The sequence below is a fragment of the Apostichopus japonicus genome, chromosome 7 (assembly GCF_037975245.1).
Source record: "Apostichopus japonicus isolate 1M-3 chromosome 7, ASM3797524v1, whole genome shotgun sequence".
Taxonomy (NCBI): Eukaryota; Metazoa; Echinodermata; class Holothuroidea; order Aspidochirotida; family Stichopodidae; genus Apostichopus; species Apostichopus japonicus.
The window spans coordinates 4,267,816-4,292,899 of record NC_092567.1 but is presented as its reverse complement, the minus strand read 5'-3'; the positions used below and the strand labels follow the sequence as shown (position 1 = coordinate 4,292,899).

The 25,084-nt window shown below is 35.5% G+C and overlaps 1 protein-coding gene across 1 annotated transcript in view; it reads left to right on the top strand.

The window, feature by feature from the left end:
* The window catches only part of LOC139969978 (NLR family CARD domain-containing protein 4-like), a 585,990-nt gene that overhangs the window by 405,391 nt on the left and 155,515 nt on the right, over positions 1-25,084 (top strand). The gene's annotated exons all lie outside the window — the stretch shown is intronic.

The following is a 25,084-nucleotide window of genomic DNA, read 5'->3' as shown; positions in this document are numbered from 1 at the left end:
ATCAACTTTCCATTCACTAGATTTATCAAGGTGAAAATTCATCAGGTCTGTGATCATTTTTGTAACATACATCAACGTCTTCCCTTGTGTCTTATTAATAAGTATATATGAATAGTATAGAGCTTTAATCTCAGGGCAGCAAATATATTGTTTTTAGGAAAATGTTTTGCATGTGATGTAAGCAATTACAACACTTATAGTGGTGACTGATCAACTCCATGTTACCTCCCAAGAATTGTGTAGCCCCCCCCCCGCCGATAAAAGACATCTTTTGACAATTGCTGGAAATTTTCTACCAGATTTGTGAGCTATTTTCCATAGTATTGCAACAGAAAATAAATGTAGAAAGCACATGTGCTGGAGTCTCCTGGAAATATCTCTTAAATGGCCAGTACTATAACTGAAGTGCAAATAATGTACATCTTAAGCAGAACACATTAAGAGAATCCTTCAACACTGTTGACCAATAGCTAAGAATTGAATTCTGAATTACTTTGGTTTTTACTCTGAGGACATGCATATGGTCCAGAAGGTTCATGCATGTTTTGTATTACAGACTGAAAACAACATATCATTGACAAATGACATAAAACCTACATTATCTTCAGATTTAAATTTGACATAAATTTTATTAGGTTTTAGATGTACTGAGAGGGGAAGGGTAGGAAAGGTTAGGATGGAAACAGAGATTTGTATCGTTCCTGTTAGTCATTCTAAATGGTTCTAACTTAGTGTGGGTATGGTTCTAACTTAGTGTGTGTATGGGTCTCACTTTGTGTGCAGTGACTCTATTTAATTGTTAGGGAACATGTACTTATGAATTAAATTCATTGTTTATGAGCCTGCCATACATTTTACTGGCTATTATTTGTGGAAGTTAGGCTGACAATCCAGAGGAGTCTGGCTGCGCTGTTAAGACTGTTTACTACCCTTACCTGCCACCCAACACTATGACACACTGACAAATTAGAAGGGATCAAGTCATCTGAATATTTTGTTCCTTTATTTATGATGAATACACAAAACAAAAAATGGACCCAGTATACTAAACACATACACCTCTTTGTGTACTGTTACACAATGGTAAGCAATACAATGTTACTTCTGGTCCAATGGAAGCCTTACTATGTACTGTGTACAATAGGCTTGGTCAAGTTTAACTACTTGTGACATTTCATTCCTTAGTTTGTAACTGAGATATAAACCAATAAGGATAGTCCTCATCATAATATAAACCAGACTTTAGAAGTGTTCTAACTTAGTGTGGGAATGTGTCTTGTTTTATTTTTTAAATGACTCTATTTAATTGTAAGGGACGTGCACTTATTAATTAAATTGATTGTTTAGGAGCCTGTCATACATTTTACTGTCTATTTTTGGTGGAAGTGAGGCTGACAATACTGAGGAGTGTGGCCACACTGTAAAGGCAGATTACTACCCTTACCTTTCACCCAACACTATGACAAACTGAACCAGAATGCAAAAATGCATAGTGGTTTTGATGATGTAACATGAGCAGTTTTCTTTATGAATCTGACATACTGTAATGTATAGTGGGGGTGTACAACATACAGTACTTGACAATTAGTAATACAGTGAAAAGCAGTGCGATGTGACAAAACAATAAATTCAAAATAACACAGGCTGTCCTGAAATGACCTTTGACCTCAACAACAAGCTTCTTGTACAAAATGTGATAGAAACATCAATAGTCTAAATATGATATCAGTCCTTGTTGAAATATAGTGTAAAACATGGTTTCACAATCTGACTTCTGGTAAACTCAAATGACCATTGACCTCCGCCCAAAACTTTAAGGCTTCTTGTACTCAAAAGGCGTTACAATTACATACCAAATATAATCTGTCCAAGCTTCCCTTACGATATTATGTTTAGGAAGATGTGTGAGTGTGGAGAGACAGGTAAGAGGGGCGTGAAGTAAATGTTTGGCATTTGCTGACTTCAAATGACCTTTGACCTCCACTAAAACCAATAATAGGCTCCTGAAATTAAATATGGTACATCTACAAACCAAATATGAGATCAGTCTTTTCTAGCAATATTATGTTTACAAGGTTGTCACAATTTGACCTGTTGTCCCCAAATGACCTTTGGCCTACACCAAAAACATTAGGCTTCTGTACTCAATGTGGTACATCTAAACGCTAAATATGAGGTTTGCCCCAAGCCTCCGTTCTTGATATATTGTGTTTACAAGGTTTCAACAATTTGACCCCTATTGACCTTAAATAACCTTTGACCTCCACATAAAACAATAGGCTTCTTGTACTTTATGTGGTACGTTTACACACTATATATGAGGTCTTCCCAAGCTTCCCTTCTTGAGATATTGTATTTATAAGGTTTCAACATTTTGACCCCCGGTGACCCCAAATGACCTTTGACCTCCACAGAAAACAGTAGGTTTCTTGTATTCAATGTGTTACATCTACACACCAAACATGAACTTGGTCCAACTTCTCTGCTTGAGATATCGTGTTTACAAGCTTGGCGTCACAACGCACATACGCCACCAAGATTGCAAAGGTTACAATATTCATCGAAACCAAAAATTGGACGGGATCAAGTCATCTGAATATTTGTTCCTTAATTTATGATGGCTACACAAAACATAAAAAGGCCAAGTATATTAAATACATACACCTCTTTGTGTACTTTTTCACAATGGTATGGTGTTTGAATGTTAGACTGAAGCCTTCATATCTTCTTCTCTAGGCCCTTAGGGAGTTTGTTGATCAAGCAAGTTTCATAACAATTACTGTTCCTCCAGGAATAGGCAGTAACAAAATCACTCCCTACCCAGACTCAAATCTCACTATAACTACAACCCAGCTTACCAGTCCTGTTGTACACTAATTATACACTTACCATTATACACTTACCATAATTATACACTTACCATCAGCATATTGTAAACCATTCTGTGCAAGATCCGCATCATGTGATCCCCAAAGATTGTCTCAAGACTGATTAATCTACATTTACCTAATGAGGAGATAAAGACAAGACAATAAGAATCAGTTGTCACTAATTCTATTTTGAGAATATCTGAACTAGATGTTTAATGCAAACAACAAAATCCCTTGTTATTGAGTTTGACTTTTTTAATATTTACTTAACAGTTATTCCATTGCTCACAGATATACAAGCTAATGACTATGTGTACCTGAAACAAATCAATAATTGCAAGTTCACTTTACTGTAAGGTGCTTATATTTTAAAGTTGAAAATCTTTTGAAAATATATCCATCAATAAAAAAAATAGGCTAACATAAGTAGCATGCTTGCAATCCTTTGGATTATACTAAATTGATCAGCACACTTTCTAAGTTGGTACTTTTAACATGACCGGTGCGGCAGGCCAATGAAGTTGTTCATCTTTGTTATATCACCTTTACTTTGAAGTCAAGCAATGTTAGGCCTAATTACTGGCCTGGATTGCTTTGTCAAACAATTGGTATACCAGTGTGAAGCAGAGGATGCTCTAATATACAAATGTTGTTGTCAGTAACTTCATTTCCACTTTTTTCCAATAGACATCAACCTGACCCCCCCCCCCCCCTACCAAAACACACTAAGTTATAACATAAGTACATATTAACTTTAAGACCATAAAAATCATACAAAATGCATTAAGGAAATCAGATGACATAACATGCTAAGAGCTTGTCATATTGTGTTGTATGAGAATCATACACTGTTACTTGTCACAGTGCAATACTCAATATTGTTAGCATTATCCATGAAAACTATTTAGTATGATGGGATGGGTGGACCTTGTCATAAATTACACTATATCCACTCAACCTGGAGACAGTGACAATAGAAAGCCTTCATTAGCATTGTATGCTCACATAAAAGTGAAACTGTTTCATAATGAAACAATGGATGTCTAATGACCATTAAAATTGGTAAGATTTGAAAGATTAGAGATGTACTTGGCTATAATATACTGTAGAAATCACATCAGAATTTCCTCCTCTTGAAACCTACAATCAATTTGTAGAGATGATGCTACTATTAGAGAAACACTGAACTAAAGAGGTACCACAGAATCCCTGAATCAAAGACACAACATTTAGAAGTATTCTTACTTAGGGGGAGGGGTGGGTGGGGTAAGAAACAAGTGGTAGACCATGCAATCATTACCCTGCTCATATAAACTGTACAAACTTCTTTCAAGAGCTGTAATCCACACATGAAACTGGCAAATCCCCAAGAAGGCTGATCTCAGAACTGAATAATTCCAGTTTACCTGATGATGAGAAAAAACATAATGAATTGGTCATCAGTTATGATGTTATAATTCATTTAAATTGTCATAACTAAGTCTGCAAGTAGCAGAATTCTACAATGTAACATTGCCAAATATATAGATATAACACAGCTATTATAAATATATGGTATACTACTGTAGTTTCAAAATAAATTACAAAGTAAAATTAGTAAAAGATTAGGGATGTCTTCTGATATGATATACTATCTTGAAATAATACTTACAACTCAGTCATGCATATAATAACATTGTAAAGAAACGAATGCAACTAGAACACAAATACATAGACTGTACAAGATGAGTTCAAGGTCTCATAATGCTTCCCACACAGCTCAACAAATACCAACATAGTTGAAATATAAACACAAATTAATCTGAAATTGAGACAAGCATTGAATCTTCATTCATAAATGCCTAAACCAACTTTCTGTATACTGGACCAGTCTCGAATGCGATTCGAGACTGGTCGAGTGTATAGAGAGAATTGCTTCAGGATTGAAATGTTACACAAAAACTGGTTTGTTGCCGTGGCAATCATGAAGTCAAAATTAAAAGAAATGAAGACATGGTGTAACGTTGCCTTGAGTATATATGCAAATATGTTTATGGACAAAAAAATGTTCCAAATTGAAAAAGAATACTGTACAGTATATATAGCCTACTTGCAATTAGTTAGCAGCAGTTACTGTATATGTTTTCACACCGAGTCTCAATACACACTGTACGTACTTATTAAATCATCCAGCTAAATACTTTGAGTAACATGAATGACTTAGGGATTAATTTTGAGCTTAATTTTGAGCTAGAGTCACTTGACCATCAACAGCACAAAAAAGGTCAATGTCAGCAACCTTATCGAGGTGCTTCAACGAAGAACCGAAGTGTAAAGCGTCCAGTGTTGACACTAATAGAAGAAACCTTGTCGCTATGCCTAACAATAAAGTTAGCACTACTACTGTACTAGCAGTAACGACATGACTGACCAGGGACTAGGCCTAGCGATCTTTCAGATTCGCAATAACACTGCGGTTACTACAAGTACAAACCTGTCGAACAATGGTGCCCGGAACCTCTTCAAAAACTGCTCATTCTCAGGCCCAGTAAACGTTTATTTGAACGGTTCAGCTACCGACCAGGGATAGACAAGTTTTACTCAAAAGAATGTTCGCAACGGGAAACGTCATTTTTTTCGCTAATTTTTGCTGATCTGTATTTAATTCTTGATCATTTTCCTGAATGACGTAATAGTCACCTCTTGTAAAACAGCATTTTCTTCCGACGAACATGGTCTTAAATTTTTGTAGTTTAATCTATTCAAACACTAAAAAATGGAGGGAAATGCAAATTAAATAAGAACAGATGAACAAATTTCTAAAGATAACATTTTAAAACGTTTTTATGACCTACCAGGTCAAATTGCGCAATAAACAGATGCTGAGTTGTGTGTGTTCTGGAAAGTCCGTAAATGCTACAACAGTTAGGCTAGCAACGTTGCCTGTTGCTAACATTATTTTGAGTAGAACTCGTCTATCCCTGGTTGGTAGATGAACCGTTGTTCTGGTGGGTCTGGTGACACAATTGGGTCTGGTGACACAATTGTGCATGGAACTGTGCCTGGTTCTCAGTGTCACTGGTTTTGTGTACACCTTACTTGAGCTTCTTTAGCCTTACAAGATATGATTGTGTATCTCAGCTCATTACAAACATACTGTACCAAGTACTGGAAGAATCCAGCAAGAATCCGATCATGTTATTGTCCTTAATAGGGATTAATTCTGTCAGTTGTATTTTGAGTGGATGAGTTAAAACTTGATATAAAATTCTTTCAGTGAGAGTGAATGGAGGTAAAAGAGTATACCCTGATCTTTGATGCTATCTTAAATCTACCACACATCTTTGAAACATGATCATTACTGTTCAACACTTACCATTAATGTGATTACCATCACAAGCAGGAAATATCAGATGATGAAACATTCATTTTACTTGTCTGCACAATATGAACACTTCCATCAAAAATTGGTAACTACAGGTGGAGTAGGTTACTAATCTCGCTTCAGGATAATTCAATTTAACCTAATGAAGAGAAAATAAATTGATGTGAATGAGAATTAAGTCATAATGATAGAATCTTTTGAGAATGTCAGTCAGAAATAGATATGTGTATGCCTCTGGCTAATTACCCTGTATACATGGACATCCACAGAAACAAATACAGAGGAAGGAAATTACACTTCAGTTTCCAATAACCAGGTAAGTGTAAAAACAATGAACCAGTAAACCATCAAACTTGAACCCGATTGTCCCTTGTTTAGTGGAAGTGGCATATAAAGGTGTGTCTCACACAAACCCAACCATGCATGTTTGGTTTGACTGAGAAATTTGTGTGATTTCGCACTTTCTTTCCTATTAATGACAGAATGTCTTTTGAATGTCCACTCATCAGGAGATGATTGTATCTAATTTAGTGTGTCAGCTTTGGTGGATGGGTTTTTATATTATTTTTCTTCATTTAATGGCACCAGGCCCCTGGAGACTGCATTGCCTATATTGACCTAGTTATACCACTCTCTGTTTTTGTTTAGATCACCAAAGGTTTATAGAGTAACCTGTTCAGCTGGTCAATAGCCATACAATATGGTCAGTTCTTTCTACAAATTTGGCAGATGAAGACACTTGTTACCTCAAAATTTTGAGTTAGAAAAGTTTTGAGATGAAAAAGTCAACATTTTGACTCATGAGGTCAAAACAAACAAGGCAGCATTTTGACTTTTTAAGTCAAAATCTTGAGATAAAAAGTCCAAATATTGAGATCAAAAAGTCAACATTTTGAAATTTGGGAACACTTATTTTGTTCCTATGTCCCTATTTAGCCACAGTACTCAAGTCGGTGAAGTTAGATCAATTATGAGACCAATTACAGTAGATTTTTTAAAACCAACTGCAGTGACTGGCTGAGCAATGTTTAAAAAGTAAACAAGCACACGTCACAATTCTGTATTCACAGCTGTACATACTCAGATGAGTAGGAAAATTTCCAATTGTGTTTATAGTGGCTGGACTAACAGTACCAAGGGTACTGTAAAGCTCTCCAAATATTCAGTATTTTCACCTAGTTTCTGGCATCTGCTAGCAATTTTGAGCACATGAGGACATGTCAGTAATAGAAATACTTTATCTGATATGCCAGGAAGAAATGTTATCATGACATGATATTGATAAAGAGTGGCACGGGAATTTAAATCCATTAACCATGCTTGCTAGCCAGCAGTTTGGTAAATCAAGTCACAACAACCAGATTACTTCATTCTTACCATTCCTATGGAACTCTGTGCATCAAGAAGTGTAGGGTACTGTTAGAAGTTTGATAGGTTCATAGGTCCTGATCTCCAGTACATTCTCCGTCTTCATATTCACTAGAGGGTTTCCTCCTACGGTTGAATTATTACACCATGAAGCCGTTCAAGTCTCAGTGACTCCTAAATCAAAAGTGAAACACTAACATGAAATCAAATTAGTTATTCAGAAATTTAGAAGACTGCAGAAACAAAAGGATATTCACAACAAAGAAAAACCCATGGTAGCAGTTCCACTTTGATCAAATCATTGATCTTTTCAATGTAGTGAATATACAGTATTACAGTGTTTGGTTTCTGAAGCTTTTTGAAAATTCTTAGGAACTTTTGTATTCAGATAGCAATGTGACACTACAGCAGTCTTTGTGGTCAATCAACTTCATGTGTTAGATGTAAAAGACTCCTACACTTTTAGTGAGTAAATTATGTAAAAGTGCAAATATTTTATTTATGATATTGAAGCTTAAGATACATCAATAGGAACTGAGCATTACCAGCACAAACCCTGGAAATTCTGGATATGTTCCAACAATGGGTTGTATTGGACCAGAAAGGGTGGTGTAAAGCACTGCAGTAATTTGGGTGACACACACTACAATAATTCTTGCATGGAATTGGAATATTGAATCTCAATCTCTGGAAAACCTTGCGCTTCATTTGACCTTTACTCACTGGCAGGTTAGCACATACTGTAAATCCACAATGTCCCAGGAGAGGAAACAACTCAGAGTACTTTAAGAGTAGGTTTTTATGACTAAATGTGACTAAAACCTTTCGGACAGTTGGATGATCTCGGAAATGTAGAACACTTTTTCAACAAATTAATATTATGATCAAATTATTTGAAAAAGGAAAACCTCCCCTTCAACTTGTAACCAACTAACAGGCAAGCATCACCATTTTCAGATAGTCCAACATTGTGCTGAGCATAGGTCACGCGTTATGCTGGCATTGCGGACTATTGAATATTGTAACTAAAATCATTGGACTAGGCCTGAATTAGGCTGCACTTAGCTTATATGACTAGAGAAGACCTAAACCATAACGTTGAACGTTATGATGGCCTGTGACTGTGAGTGTAAGCCTTTCCTTGTACGTGCATAGCCTAACGCTATGAAACTTGAAAGGAACTCAACTGATACGTGGGATTTCTTCTTTGAAAATTGCAATATAGTCCGTCTGTTTCTTTCGGTATCATGTTCACCATTTGGAATATTTTGCAATATCTTCATATTTAGTTAGCCAGAACTGTAGCTTCGGGAAATCATGTCAAACAAGCAGTGAAGTACAACCACACAACCGTTCTCCATACGCCGTTTACACTGTGGCGTTGGTTTGTTTAGATTTTGAAAATGAAACTTGTTCAAGTCGTTTTCCATGCCTACGAGGGAAATTCCCCTATTTTTCAGATAAATGGTCAATCTTCCAATTGAAATAATAGCAATGTACAACAAAATGGCAAATTCCTTAGATCTAATAAGTGAGGACTTCAACAATTTGCAGGAGAATGTCATTTTATCATTTGCACCTTGACAATTTTCTGCTAATGTTGCGTTCATAGAATCCTGTACAGCAGCTTGAAAGTGCCATCGAGACAACAAGATATAAACATGTCTTAAGGTAGCATACGCCCATTGGAAGCCTCATTGACTTACACACTAAATCACAAAAGTAATGTGGTCTCTAAGTCTAGATAGAAGTTTTCACTAGCTAAACGCTACCCATCACCGGATAGCTGACAAATTGGCCTTTTATGGCACTATCAATTTTCCGTTTCATGACCATGTTATTTTTTGCTATGCGAGCCGGAAGTTTTCATCTTGTAAACAAACCTCTTCACTCAGTGGTAAACAAATTTCCTACGCTGCTCCTGGGAGGCCTAACGGGGTCTAAAATTGCCTCAATTGACCCAATTTTCTCACCACATGTACTTCCATTCATGCTATTTAATATGAAATCCACAAAAAAACTAGATCATGTTTGATAACAGGTCACAAAAGATGTTCTCCTGCTGCTTTTTGGCACTTTTCCTGAGAAGGAGAACAATCGAGCGGATGGATAAAGACTCTAATAGGAGTATGCTCCCTTAGACATTTTTTTTTTCAGCCCGGATAGGCTATTGGTGAACTAAAAGCTTGGAAAAAGGTCAATACTTTATTATTTCTAAAAAACTTTAGAAATGACGGGATGAAAGCTTTTGGGTATTTCAACATTAATCAGAAAAATTATAAATTATACACTAGGATATGGAAGTCGAAGGGGGGGGTGGGCAATGCTACATTTAACTGATAAGAAGGCCACTGCTACGGGTGTACACCCCCCCCCCTTCGGCTTTACAAAAAAAATATTGATTGGCAAAATTGGTGTAGCGAGCCGATTTAAGACTTAACTGTAGTCTAATTAAGCTCAGAGTGCACCAATTAACGTGAATTTTCAAAGCAATTTAAGGGGCGGATCTACATGGGATTTGCTCCACCAGGCCAACCACCACACCGTCAACTTTTTTTAAAATTCTTCTTTCCATTCTAGCCTTTCCATAATACTGAAGGACCTACCTAAGTCAGTTGGGATTTGCTCCCCCACCGCTTTGCAGTCCTATATTAAAATGGGGGTTGAGAAGGGGTCCCATTCTCATAGTCCTGCGAACCGATTTCAAGTAGTAGATAACCTAAACGTCTGCTATTAAATGTGGTGCATGGCTACATGAAGGTTACATGCTATAATGTGTACCGCTTTGTCAGGCATTATTGTATAACTGGTTTGGCAACACGTCCACCCAACGGCTATTTACAGAATAACTGGACGGGCAAGACTATATTTCTGATTTTTTTATGCAATTATACAATAGTGATTTTAGCATCGGTCAGTTAAGTTTTCAAACTTCACACTAGTATGTTTTAGCACAACCTTAAGTTTAGACAGATAATATAGTCTAGCTACGCCTCAGAATTGTTTCAGTCGTAGGACTCTCACAACCCTCTACATGGACTTGCATTCAGCAACACCATCAAAGCTTTCGGCATCTATAGTCTGACTATAAAGGTACATTCCCCTTCCTAAATTGATCGGGATAATTTTGGAATGTAAACTCACGTTACTGGGTACTAAACCATACAGGAGAGTCGATCCGTTTTCAGGATTGGAGAGGCAAACTTACCGCTTATGGACTTAATCCGAAAAAAATACACAAACTAGCCACAAGATGAACCCCCTCCTTTCAGTTCTACACCCTTCCCATATCTATGTAGACATGTGACAAATCACTTGATTGGCGTATAAGAAGGGCGCAAAAAATGAATTGGTTGGGGAGGGGGTCGGGAGGCATCCCAATTAAGCAAGCAATACACATGTTGTCATTATTTTGACCCACATCAGGGGCGTATCCAGGATTTTCGAACCCGAGGGGTGCGTATTACTCACAAAGCGGAGCGCCACCATCGGTTGGCGCGCAGCGTACAAGAAAATTTCTGGCTTTGATACCACCCAGATCACCGGAAATGGCACATCTCGAGCTTGAAAATGACCAACCACTTTTGCCTGAGAACCAAGTATTTCCCAATAGTTTTTTTTTTTTTTGCATCCATAACCTTTTTGATGATTGTCACCAGTCACACATCATGTTCGACCTCATCGCATCTCCTGTGGGTCATTGCTCTTGTAGCTGATCAACGTCGGGGCCCACAAAACTTGTCAGCCCCACTTTTAAGGTTGTAAGCCCATTATTTGTTCAGAATTTGAAAATTCACATTTCTCTTGAGAAAAATTCACTTCAAAACATACCCATAATGTTGCACAAATTTTCATCAATGGACAACCGATATAGATAAAACCTCTTTCAACCCCTAACAGACCGGTCAAAATTGCACGAGTAGAGGGAAGTATGATTAAGAATGTTGGTCAGATAATTTTCGAAAATTCAGACACAGTTAATTTATTGGTACATGGGCGTAGTTCAGTCTTGGATAATGGTGGAGACGACTGTCTCTTCTCTGATACTATCTAAGCGGAACGCGACCATGGGTTCGCGCGTAGCGTAAATATTTTTTTTTGTGACAAATATACCTCCCAGATCGCCGGAAATAACACTTCCCAGACCAAATGATGCTCCCAAACATCCTTACGTTTTAGATCTCATGGCTTAGAAATTTAGTTTGGGGCAAAACATGGGCGTCTGCAGAATAAAAATCAGGGGAAAATAATCCAAGTAGACTTTTGTATACGATGGGTCTGGGGTCCTCTCCCAGAAAACAATAATAGACTGCCGCAAATGCGATTTCCGTCCTATATTTAACAACTGTTTATAAATATAATAAAATGAGAACTGCATGGACGTGAAGCTAGCTCAAATTGGCAACACACAGTGTGAGTTGTTAACGATTGTTTTGTTCGCACACAGTACGTTTTGCTGACCACAATTTACCAGTTTCGTGTATAGACTATGTTTCACATGATTGAATGTGTTAATACTTCAGCGGAGAAGTCACGCCTAACAGTGTCAATACTAATATTTCTCGTCTTTTATAGCATGTCATTTGCACAATGCTGGATCAAACTGCGCCAAATTTCAATACAGGGGAATTTTAAATGCAACGTTTGGTCAAGACAACTTGGTGGGGACACGGTATATCATGTCCCCACCACTGAAAACGTTGGTGGGGACGCGTCCCGCTGTCCCCGTCAGGATATGCGCCCATGTATTGGTGAACAAAGATGAAAACCTCTTATAACGGCTACTATAGAAATTCGTTGAAGGAAATGAAAAAATACCAGGTATTTCCGAAACCGAGCTCTACACATAGACAGTTTTGAGGCTGTTCATCCTGAAACGCCATTTCATGCTCACTGATATGATGTTATATCTGCTGTTTGCTTTACAAATTCGAACAATTGAAATGAGACTGAAATAAATTACTTTTATCTAACGGTTTATTGGCAATTCCCCACATTCTTTTCATCTCGAAAGACGCACAGTTTCAAGTTCATTACACTCTGAAGGCTTCGGTTCTCTATTTGCCTTCAGTTTAGGGAAGAACTTGGGATTTTCATCCCTAGATATTGCTAGATATTGTTAGATATCGCTAGATATTGCTAGATATCCATGTACAGTAGTACAGTGTCTTTGGGATTTCTCGGGATTTTTCGGGGCCTGATCTTGGGAAATTGCAAAATCGGGAGTGGTCACACTCCATGTAGGTCAGTGCACGACCTCTAGACGTCACTAAAACACAACAGATCACTTGTTATCGATGAAGTGGTGTGTTGCCGGATTTTGTCAAAGTCTTGGTACTACGGGCGTATGGAAAGCCGTTTTTACATTTAATAAGGAATTTCAGATATCTTGAAATAATTTCAGATATCTCAAATTAAATTACAGATATCTCCAATTTATTTAAGATATCTACAAATAATTGCAGATATCTTAAAATCAATTTCAGATATCTCGAAATACAAGGGAATTTCAGATATCTGAAATTGAATTCGAGATATCTCGAATTCATTTTCAGGTATCTCGAATTCAATTTCAGATATCTTGAATTCAATTTCAGATATCTCGAATTCAATTTCAGATATCTGAAATAGAATTTTAGATATCTCGAATTCAATTTCAGATATCTCGAATTCAATTTCAGATATCTGAAATAGAATTTCAGATATCTCAAATTCAATTTCGGATATCTCGAATTCAATTTCGGATATCTCGAATTCTATTTCAGATATCTCGAATTCAATTTCAGATATCTGAAATAGAATTTCAGATATCTCGAACTCAATTACAGATATCTGAAAATACCCGATTAAATGTTAAAATGGCTTTCCATACGTGCCATTTTAACATTTAATCCGGAATTCCTGCATATGCATTACAGATATCTGGAATTCAATTGCAGATATCTCGAATTCAATTTCAGATATCTCGAATAAGATTTGCAGATATCTTGAATTCAATTTCAGATATCTCGAATTCAATTTCAGATATCTTGAATTCAATTTCAGATATCTCGAATTAAATTTCAAATATCTGAAATAGAATTTCAGATATCTCGAATTAAATTTCGGATATCTCGAATTCAATTTCAGATATCTCGAATTAAATTTCAGATATCTGAATTAGAATTTCAGATATCTCGAAATCTATTTTGGATATCTCGAATTCAATTTTAGATATCTGAAATAGAATTTCAGATATCTCGAACTCAATTACAGATATCTGAAAATACCCGAGTAAATGTTAAAATGGCTTTCCATACGTGCCATTTTAACATTTAATCGGGAATTTCTGCATATGCATTACAGATATCTGGAATTCAATTGCAGATATCTCGAATTCAATTTCAGATATCTCGAATAAGATTTGCAGATATCTTGAATTCAATTTCAGATATCTCGAATTCAATTTCAGATATCTTGAATTCAATTTCAGATATCTCGAATTAAATTTCAGATATCTGAAATAGAATTTCAGATATCTCGAATTCAATTTCGAATATCTCGAATTCAATTTCAGATATCTCGAATTAAATTTCAGATATCTGAATTAGAATTTCAGATATCTCGAAATCTATTTTGGATATCTCGAATTCAATTTTAGATATCTGAAATAAAATTTCAGATATCTCGAATTAAATTTAAGATATCTCGAATTTAATTTTAGATATCTGAAATAGAATTTTAGATATCTAAAATAAGAAACATTTTAAGATATCTGAAATTCCCGATTAAATGTTAAAATGGATTTCCATACGGGCGAAGGTCATTAATTAAGTTTCGTAACTCAGAGGTGTGGGTGTAGGGTTGTGGGGCGCGCGTTTTCATGCAGATGGGAACAATCTCAAGAAGTGATGAGTGCGTCCGCCTCCCCCCACCCCCCTACTCCGGCAATGATACACCCTTGTTATATCCACTACATGATATTCACAGGAAATGTGCTCAATTCTCAAATCGCATGCGGAATTTAACTTTTAGATTCATCGTATGAGTTACGGTACTAGGTTTGGGGTAATAATTAGCATTCAAGTCGGGGTGTATAACACTTTATCTCTGGATGGCAGTGTTGCATCGAAGGACATGTGTAGTGCATTTCGCATATAGATCCTGGTCTAATACCGAAATGCGTCATGTTCCCCGACGACTCGCACGAGTTCAAGACCAGCCACAGTTGGTTTCATAGCGTCAATACACACACACACGCGTCATGATACATATATATATATATATATATATATATATATATATATATATATATATATATATATATATATATATATATATATATATATATATATATATATATATATATATATATATATATATATATATATATTAGTGAGAAAGGAAAATGGAAATGTCAGTGTAAGGGGTAGACTGAGGTGCACGTCCCTTCCGAAATCCTCGATCCGTCACTGGCTACCCTGTGCATATAATAGGGATCAGCGCTGTAATTATGTCACTGTTCCTCTTTCTCTTCCCGGTGTCTTGGCGTTTTTCTTCTGCTCCCTCCCTTTCTCCTTGTCTCCTTTTTCTTTCCCATTTTCTTTTCCCTTCCTTCCTCCTCTTCCCCCTCTTGTTTCCCTTTTACTTCTCTCTTTTTTTCTCTCCTCTTTTTCTTACCCGGGGGGGGGCGCCCCCAACGCCCCCTGGATACGCGCCTGTACATAAAACACTGAAAAATTTCAAATCAAAATGTTAATTATTTTTCCCGAAAGTTTTGAATATTTCTGGGAATTTCAACCCTTTTTCAAAATTGAAACCCTTTTCTTGAAAATCAAGTTTGTCTTAAATTTCCAGTCTGTAATATAACCGAAATTCTCGACATTAAACTACTTTTTCTAAAATTTAAAACCTCTTCGATTAATTTCGACCTCTTTAATACGCTTCATGTAAAATGTCGATTTCTTTTTGATTTAAATTTAAACTTTTAAAATGTCGACTTCTCAACTAAAATTATTAGCGTTTTATCTCAAACTTGTACGTTTCTCTCAAAATTGCCATGTATTTCTCGAAATCAAGATTTCTTTCTTATACAAATTTCAACTATTTTATCTCAAAACTAAACTTTTCTTGATGAGGATGGTAATAAGTAAAACGGGAGAAAAAGGGGGGGGGGGGGGGCTACATGAATTGACTATTACAATTATTGGTTAAATGTCGACATGGTATTTTGATTTGAGCAATTACGAGGTACGTGAAAAGACAAAACATCGTTTGATTGCCTGACACACTCTTTGCTGGTGCAAAGATTCAGCTGAATAATCCAGCACTGACATGGAGTCGAATTAATTATAAAGGTGGTTTGGTGGGGAGGGGATGAAAAAAGTTGTGTAGTTACATTCTTTCCAATAATTTCATGATGATCAAGTGATTATTTGTAAAAACAAAAATGTAACTTGACACAGACACGTTTTGTCTGCACGATGTGTCTGCAAGATGTGTATGACTGAACAAGGATGTTCAATTTATGTTATTCCATGTAGGTTTTAATATGCATTAAACATGTACTCCTTCAAATCATTTGAAACAGACGGTATTCAAACTGTTGTGTGAATTGTTTGTTTGTGCATCCACTAGCAGATAATAACTGGGTGAATGAGTACATAAAATGCTTTTTTGCCCAAATTTTAACCGGTGGTGGGAGGGGGAGGGGGGGGGGTGCACGGGGACTAACACCCTACCGCTTAGGGAGAAATGTCAATGATAGCTTGATCTACTTGATATAGGTTGCGTTGTATTATTTACTTCCTCGACCCCTTCCTTACTACATACCTAATTGACGTCAGTTTTTAAACTGTCTGTTTCCACCGGGCATGTATAACGTTACGTACATTTATTTCTATTGGCGCCAAAATGTCTGTTACAAATCTCAAACATCACCCGCGAACAGCTGGGAAACACCTGTATGAATATCGGTGACTCATGCTATTGAATACCTGTTCACATCTAGTATATATCAGTATCACTTACAATGAATGGTTTAGTGTTATGTATCAGTGCATGGAGTTTCAGAGTACGTAGTATAATCGTGGAGGTTGTTTGTTACCATTGACTTGTTGAGTGGTTATTAAGATGGATTGTTTAATGGAGAGGAACCGCTGTGAATAGTAAAAACAGTAATTATTGATTAGAGAGATAATTCGACGGTATGGTATAGAGGCATAGGCTAGGATGTGTACAAAGGCCAGGCCAAACTTAGGTAGGCTATATGTAGACTAGTAATACAGTTAGGCTATGTTAACAATCTCAAACATCACCCGCGAAAAGCTAGAATTACTACTTTTAGCAAGAGGACATACTTAGCAAATCTAACTAATAAATAATATAAATCTTAACCTATCTTAGCCTATAATTGTTGACTGATTATCAAAAAATTCCAAGTTAAAGCATATCTTAAATATAAAGGAATTGAATAAAATACAATCGAGACACTGAGTCTTCTTTAGGGATCTTAAATTAAGCGAATAATAAAACCAGCGATTAACATTCTAGGTGAGCTGATTCCTACCCTTTAGTCTTTACTTCGAAAATAATTACTTCATTCTAGCTAACATAAAGTTTCCATAGACAAGCTTTGGAACTTTGATATTCCTTCCAAAAATTTAAATCACAGAAAATGGTTCAACTCGACTTTACTCGTACATAATATAGCCTTATAGGCGTGAAAACAAGTCAATCTATAACATTCCACAATTATTATTGTAATCACCTAACTTACTAAATCTACCAGGTCGGACATTTGAGCCAATTATGTGAGAAACCTGCAGCTTTTTACCGAGAAGGCTGACTGAAATAATGTTATTTAATAACTGATTATTAGTTGAATAACCTAACTCCTGCCAATATACCTGACACTTAATGTGATATATAGTTTTGTAGTTTAATAATAATCAAATGCAATACATAGTTATTAAAAAGGAATCTTTCGTCCATGTCTTTCCAGCAGCAACTAGATCGTGGTGTTCTACTCACAGCTGGTTTTGTCTTAACTTTACCCACTTAATTATAAAAACCGTACGTCATTTCCAAGCCAACAGACTTATGGCCACATGATATTTAAAAAGTAAAATGGTTTTGAAATTGAAAGTGCGCCACTTATTTTACCCTGCTGCAACACTCAATAGCAGAAGTTTGCCAGAGCCGTAGCTCTAACGTTAAATGTTCCGCTAACTGTTCACACCCGATGAACTCCATAGTAAGAGAAGATATTTCAATGAAGACCCAATTAACCTGATTAAACTTAAAAGTAATAATTAATTAGTATAATTAAACCCTCAAGGATATGAAGTGTTTCCAGATAACAATATTATTTGTAAAAAAATGTAAAAAGCGGATGGTACTATGTAATTGGAAGAAACGATAAAGTTTAGAAAGTTAAAATCATAAGCAATACCCAATTTAGGAATATCTACAAACACAAAGAAAGAACAAAGCTACATTTCGATAAAAATCCACTAGAAGTTATGGCACACTCAAACCGTAACTTAGGAATGAATTTGATAATTAACTAATTAAACACAGATGGACATCATCTTTAAACAAATCATATTAATTGGAAATAATTAAAATTCACGCAGAAAAGTAGGATTTGGATCAATAATTAAATAATTTGTATATTAAAATGTTAGTTTTAGCCTCATCAACCCTTTTCTCTTGAAACTTGAATTTGATCTATATCTGCTTCTCTAAATTGCATCTTAATTATCAGTAACAACTTATTTATTTAAATACAATTCTTCAAAAAATCAACTTGATAAAAAAAACCTTGCATTTAGTTGAAGTAAATGCTTCTTTTTCATAAATCCTATTACATTAGTGACTAACATTCATATTTTAAATTACAATTTCCAACTGAAAGTTCTAAATAAAAACCAAAAAAAAAAATAGATCAATATTTTTCTTCAAAAATAAAATCTCAACTATTGATTACCCAATTTTGGTACAACTCTCAACCCGTCTTTGAGATTTGTTTCCAATTAATTAATAAATTAAAATTGCTATATTCTATTCATTTGTATCCATAATGTCTTATTTTATAAAACCTTACTAGCTATAAAACCTTTAATTAATCATGTTATCGTAAAACAATAAAACTAACCCTTCAATCCTACATTACCACTTTATTTTTCTCTAATCTAATCTAATTATTCCTGTTTATATTAGTCTCCCCTTAAAATCAGCCCCTTATTCCAATAACTGATTCCTTCTTACAAATAAACACGACCAAAATGTCCTAGTTTATCGCTTTAACTTTCCTTTATTTTTATTTCGTTATGATTAGAATTTATAATATCATAATAATTATTCTAATCAAACCAAACCTAATATATTTATCTCTATCTACCCTAATACTCAGTAAATCTGTTCTTTCATTCTAGATTCCTATCTGCTGTGTGTATCTATTCGACTGCTCTCCTAGAGTTGATGAGTCTGGTCTGAACCTTATCCTTCAGTCTGGTCTCTCTCTCTCTATCCTGAGTTCTCTCCAGGAGCTGTGGATCTATGACTACGACAGGAGACTAACTAATGAAGAGTTGGCGGCCATCTTGTCTTACTCCTCACAGTGTACAAGCTTGAAGGAGCTGTGGTAAGTATTCCGGTGTAGATGTTAGAATCATCATAACATACAAACATGGAATTAATTTAATAACAGTTATCAATATCAGACTAACAATAGAGACTGTAAAGTTTGCTGTATTTTATTGTCAAGGATTGGATTTAATTATAGTTATGTTGAATTTATTTGAACAATTAGGTCATCGTGAAAGGAATTCTGTAGAATGTTATGATTAATAAAACAAAATATAATGGATAAATAGGGAATATTTTAAGAGGGTGTTGGTAATAGAGGGGTGCAGGGGTGGGTGGTGGTTGCTTAAAATGTTCTTTGTTTATTTTAATGTTAAAATTTAGCTAAATAGGTTTTTGAATTATAGGAATGTTTATTAGGATAAAATAAGAGATATATAGACAAGGGAAATGGATTTTAATAATTCTAGCGAGTAAAATTAATATTCTAAAGTAAAGTTTTATAAGGAATAACTGTTAATTTTGACTGAAACCTCAGAAATAGTTGATTTTCAATTATGTACAATTAATTTAAGAAACAAAAGAGATTGAAAATCGTTATTAATTTTAAAGTAGTAAAATGATGGCAATAATAATAGCATAAAATCCTCAAAATTTTGATCAGATTATGATACTCTAGCAAAACTGAAATGCATACAAAAGAAGCAACCAATAAATAGTTTTAGTTGTCAAAATTCAAAGAATAGTTACTCAAAATAAGTTAACTAATTAAAACAAAATAAAAGTTAACTAGAAGGAAATATATAATTGCAATTGAGTTAACTATATAGTTAAAAAAATGTATTGCAATAAATATCACTAAATGCAAATCTGTATATCTGATAAATTTCAAAGGTTCAAATTAAATCCGCTTAAACTACATCACTTTCTTCGTTATTGATTGAAATACGACGTTAGACAAAAAAAGCTTAATTATGATTTATGCTTATATTTTAACCTATTCTTTAAACAATAATTACAAAATTAACCGAGAGCTTCAACTTTGTGTAATTGATAACTTTAAACAAGAACTGTTTAATATTTTAAAATTTCTCGTATGTTACTTCATACTTGATTCGATCATGGCGTCCCTGCTTGCTCCGTTCCACTGCAGTGTTATTTTCTCCCCCCCCCACACCCCAAACCAACCCCTCCTCTCTCTCCTCCTCTTGCCCTGTTTGGTCTTACAGATCAAACCTCGTAAAAGTTTCTCCTTTCCGTCTTTACCATTCACAATATAATCAGTAATATCTTCAACTTACAGCTGACGTGTAACTAAAAAATAGAAAATATTTAAGTCGCACCCGTCACCCCCCCCCCACCCCAACCGCGCCTCACCCAAATCTCGAAAGAAAAGACAAAACCTATTGAGTAGTTACATAAATGAAATATATGAGAACGAAAGCTGCTTAACGTATGTTATATGTGAAACAACGCCATTCCGGGAATAAATGTGACCGCTGAGAAAAATATCACTGGAAATAAATAATACACTTCGGGGGTTTTGTTTGGTCTGACCATGGAGGTAAAATGGTCTGACTTTAAACAAAATGTAACAGTAAATGTTGATTCCCTATCTAGACTAAATACTTTACCCCAATCCCAGTGTGCTCTTGGGTAATTTTAGTCTCGCCTCCTCTGCCCACTCCCCTTCAGACACCTTACCTGTACCCACCACCACCCCTTCCTTCGCCGCCCCCCCCCCTTCGCACATCATCTTCTTTAGGGAGCCCTTCAAATCAATTCCGTTTCTACCCGATAACATCGTTACTGTTTTAGTACACACAGTAGGCCTACTCTACTTCTACAATAGTTTTCTGCACAGACGGTTGATTCAAACAATTTATTTCTAAAGTAAATACGTTAACAGTAAATATGACACACCTGGATCTCCCGTAAATACCTAATTAGCATAACAATAGATGACACGAGCCAGGGTTAAAGATAATGAATAAAAAAACGGGACACGCGTCTAGTGTACACCTGGAATGTTGTAACTGTCATACAACGTAACCATGGAAACCGACCATAAGTAGGTCAGTCCGTGTCTATCAGTGGCTGGGAATAATGCATATTTTTATTCAATACAGGTTAGGTATATATCTAACAGCCATTCAGTGATACTGTACGTCATATGCCATGATATTACAACGTGTTCTCATTATTATTCTTTGTTTATATATTTTAAATGAGTAAACTTGATTACCTTGGTTGTTTAATACATATCCCTCACTTGCTCCTCTCCCTAATTTTATAGAAGGATTGTTTTATTTCCCTGTCTTCGTTTTTTCCCTTTATGTACTTCTCGTTGGTATATGGAAGTCTGTCTAATTAGCACATAATTAAATACCCCTTAATGTAACTCACATATCTAATATGTGATACAAACATTGCGGGTTCTTAATTGCCTAGTTTTATGGAGAACAGTTTTGTTCTGTGAAGTTGATTAAACGGTTAAACGGTGAAGATAAAATATTGCTCGTGTTTAGCAGGGAAAAAGTAATAATTCGAAGATTCATGTCGTCTTACCAAATCTGAAATATAGTAATAATAACCAAGTTAATATATTTCAGCCATAAATCATTAACAAGCAAACAACAACACGAGCAAGAAAACAAATTACTTGAGATCCTTTAAGATTCGTTTGATGAGATATTTTATCTCTTTAAATATCGAATTATATACAGCACTAGTTCTTTTTATCTACACAGAACAGGCGAACGTGATTAAATTATTCCATCGAAGTTTAAAATGTGTAATGGATAACGACAACTAGAAATGGATTCAAATTTGCAACTTAACTGTTTTTAGCGAATTGAGAAAGGCTTAGAAGGCTGTCATCATCGCCCTCAGACTTTCTTCCAAATGGTTTACATTATTGTTATAACACACGCTAACAAAATGAAGTACATATTTGTATCCCCGGTACACAATGAATGAACCTACAAGTTAACAATCAGAATAACCACTTATACAACTGTCAGGGTCATATCCAGGTCGTAAATATGGCCACGGTTCATTTAGTTTTGTTGCTGAGAAGGAAAAAGAAGAAGCAGTTATTCACTTGTTGAAATGAATTCATTGCGTCATAATTTGCGATGTTTTACATGAATCATGGTGGTATGCTTATTAAAACTGAACATAAGTATATTGTGATAGTAACATGGTCGACAAGTAAAAAGAAAAAGAAAGGAAAATAAAACAGAAAAGAAACCGAAGGAGAGAGGTTATGTTCCTGGGAATACAGTTAGTAAACATCTGTGGGTAATTGAATTCCGTCGGTCGCACATCCGGGGTTTTCCTCCCGTCAAACCGCAGCGAATAGGGTGAAAACATGTAAAGTAATCGTGTCTAAATATCGCGAATCTACGCTTTCAGAACGCATGAAGAGAAACATGAATACTCTACGCATAGACCTCTAGGCATAAGAATGCAATATAATAGTTAAGTAGAGGAGCCCTAATGTAACAGAAGCTAAGCTATCTTCGTAGGTATTTTACAGATGTTGTATTTTTAATTGTTTGAGACACTACAGTAGGCCTACCTGCTTATTTATGATTCTGCGTCATGTTTTACTTTGTTCAACACTTACTTTTGGTGGGAAAAAGTTTTCATTTCGTACTGCAAAGAATCATATCTTTCTAATGTGCAATTACGTAGCACCATGCATCTGCCTAACTGCCTAACCTTTGCTCATAGAAAGTATTGATGTTGCAGATCTGTACTTTGGAGACTTGGACAGCAATCATAGGCCTACTGGCGAGTGAAATTTGGCGAGTAGATTTTTAGTCACGGTCGCCAAATAGCGATTACTTTCAAAAATAATTGTCGAGGCCTGAAAAACTTCACAACATGATTTCTCATGGTAGAAATCATGGATACTTTTCATACATGGTATATGGATTTGCCATATTGAATACAAGAATCCTAAATGAGTGTGAGGTCAAATCTCCTATATGTCACCAGAGGTCAAACTCTGAAAAACCGTTTACATGATATGTAACGATGGAAATCGCGGATACCTGTAATACTTGGTGTGTGGATTCATAACATCGAGTACAAGACCCCTATTGTTTTGGAGGTGTGTATAGCCACGTACAGTAGACGGACCTGTGTTATCATGCCATATTGGAATTGTAACAGCTAGTTCTGGTTATACCAACAAGAAGAATTCTGCATTGAAGTCATCGAAATCTCAATGCATTCTGCATTCTGGTTATCTTTGGAAAGGAGGGGTGGGGGTGGGCTCCAAATATGACTTGGGTCCGTTGGGAGGAGTTTAAACGGGGAGAACCCTTTTATTAAAATATAACCTTTAATAAATAGTTTTTAATGCTGCAGCGTTATAAATTATTAGTTCAACAATTATTTCCAGTATTTTGCCTACATGTGTAAATTGAGTTGTTATGTCCGCTATAACCCTTACATTATATATAAGATTAGTGAAATATTCGAAAGCGCATGTTTTAACCAGTCACTGGATAGATACGGAAAACTAACGATTGTAAAGAAAACGTTTTTTCATAAGTAGTAGCAGCATTTATGCCTTAATTATGCTAATTAGATACAAGGAACATAACCTACTGTATATATTTTCTTTCTATGTCCGGAGTAGTATTTTACATAGAACTGGGCAATTCAGGTATAAGGTAGAATGATACTGAGCTAGACTTTAACATATTTATTGGATATTATGCACTATCTGTTACCGGTTAATTCCAGATAATTTCATTTCATGCTCGATAAACTCAAGTGCCCTCTTGTTGTTGTGTGTTTGTAACAAGTGCCTTAATGTCTAAAAATTTGCTATTTGGCTTCAAAATAATAATAATGATAAAATATGCAGTTCAAAAGTACCGGTATAAAGAAAACCTTTGCCTCCCCTCAGTGGTTGTGCCTCCACCTTCCAATAAAACTTTTCTTTTGCGAATCAACAAAGGTGGCATTAGCGTATTCTTAACAAAGTATGACCAGGAAGTCCTAATAACTCCTCGGTATGAAGGGGTCGGGTATTTTTGGACACATGCAGCTCTTCATTGAGAACATAGTTGGATAGAAAAATTCGATTGTGTAATGGCTAAGGTCATTATTATCAACTCCACAAAAATGTTATACTTTTGTACAATTTCATTTAGATCAATGACAAAAACAATGCGTGCAATGTGTTACAATTATGAAGGTTGATATTGAATAAATACTTAAATAACGTTGGTATATCATATAATAGTAACAATTTGTGTTTAACTCCAACCCGAGATGAAAAATTGTTGCGCCCAGTACAGATTGTTGCTATGTCCTCGACCCTCCTACCCCTCTCCCTTACATTCTTCCTCCGTGTTAGTGTATGTTTTGCAGGTTTGTTATCCCGCCATTACATTGAAATATGTTATTTGTAGCATCTTAAACTCTTTTGAGATTAAGAAACAATTTTCAGCTTTAAGATTCATAATTTATAGATTTTATATTTTACCACTGCACTCTAACAATCTCAGACATTTTAGTTCTCATGTAAAAGTAAGAAGGGTTCACGAAAACGATTTATATTACCAATCAATTTACCGAAAATAACATACGGAAAAAAATCACGTGATCCGAGCGGAAAATGGCAAGCGGTTGTTAGAAGGATTCGCTCCGTTTACTTAGTTTATTGTGTACAATGTTGTATTTCTACATATTTGAAAAACTTTAAATTAATTGATAATTTAAGCATACAGACAATTTAGCCAATTGTGATCATGTGGACAGCCATACTTTTCACAGTTACTACCAACCGCATATAATTTACTTACAGTAGAGCAGTTCCAACTATCATCATTATTATCTAAATTGCTATATCCATTCTAATTTATTTCCTTGGAATCGTTGAAACACAAGA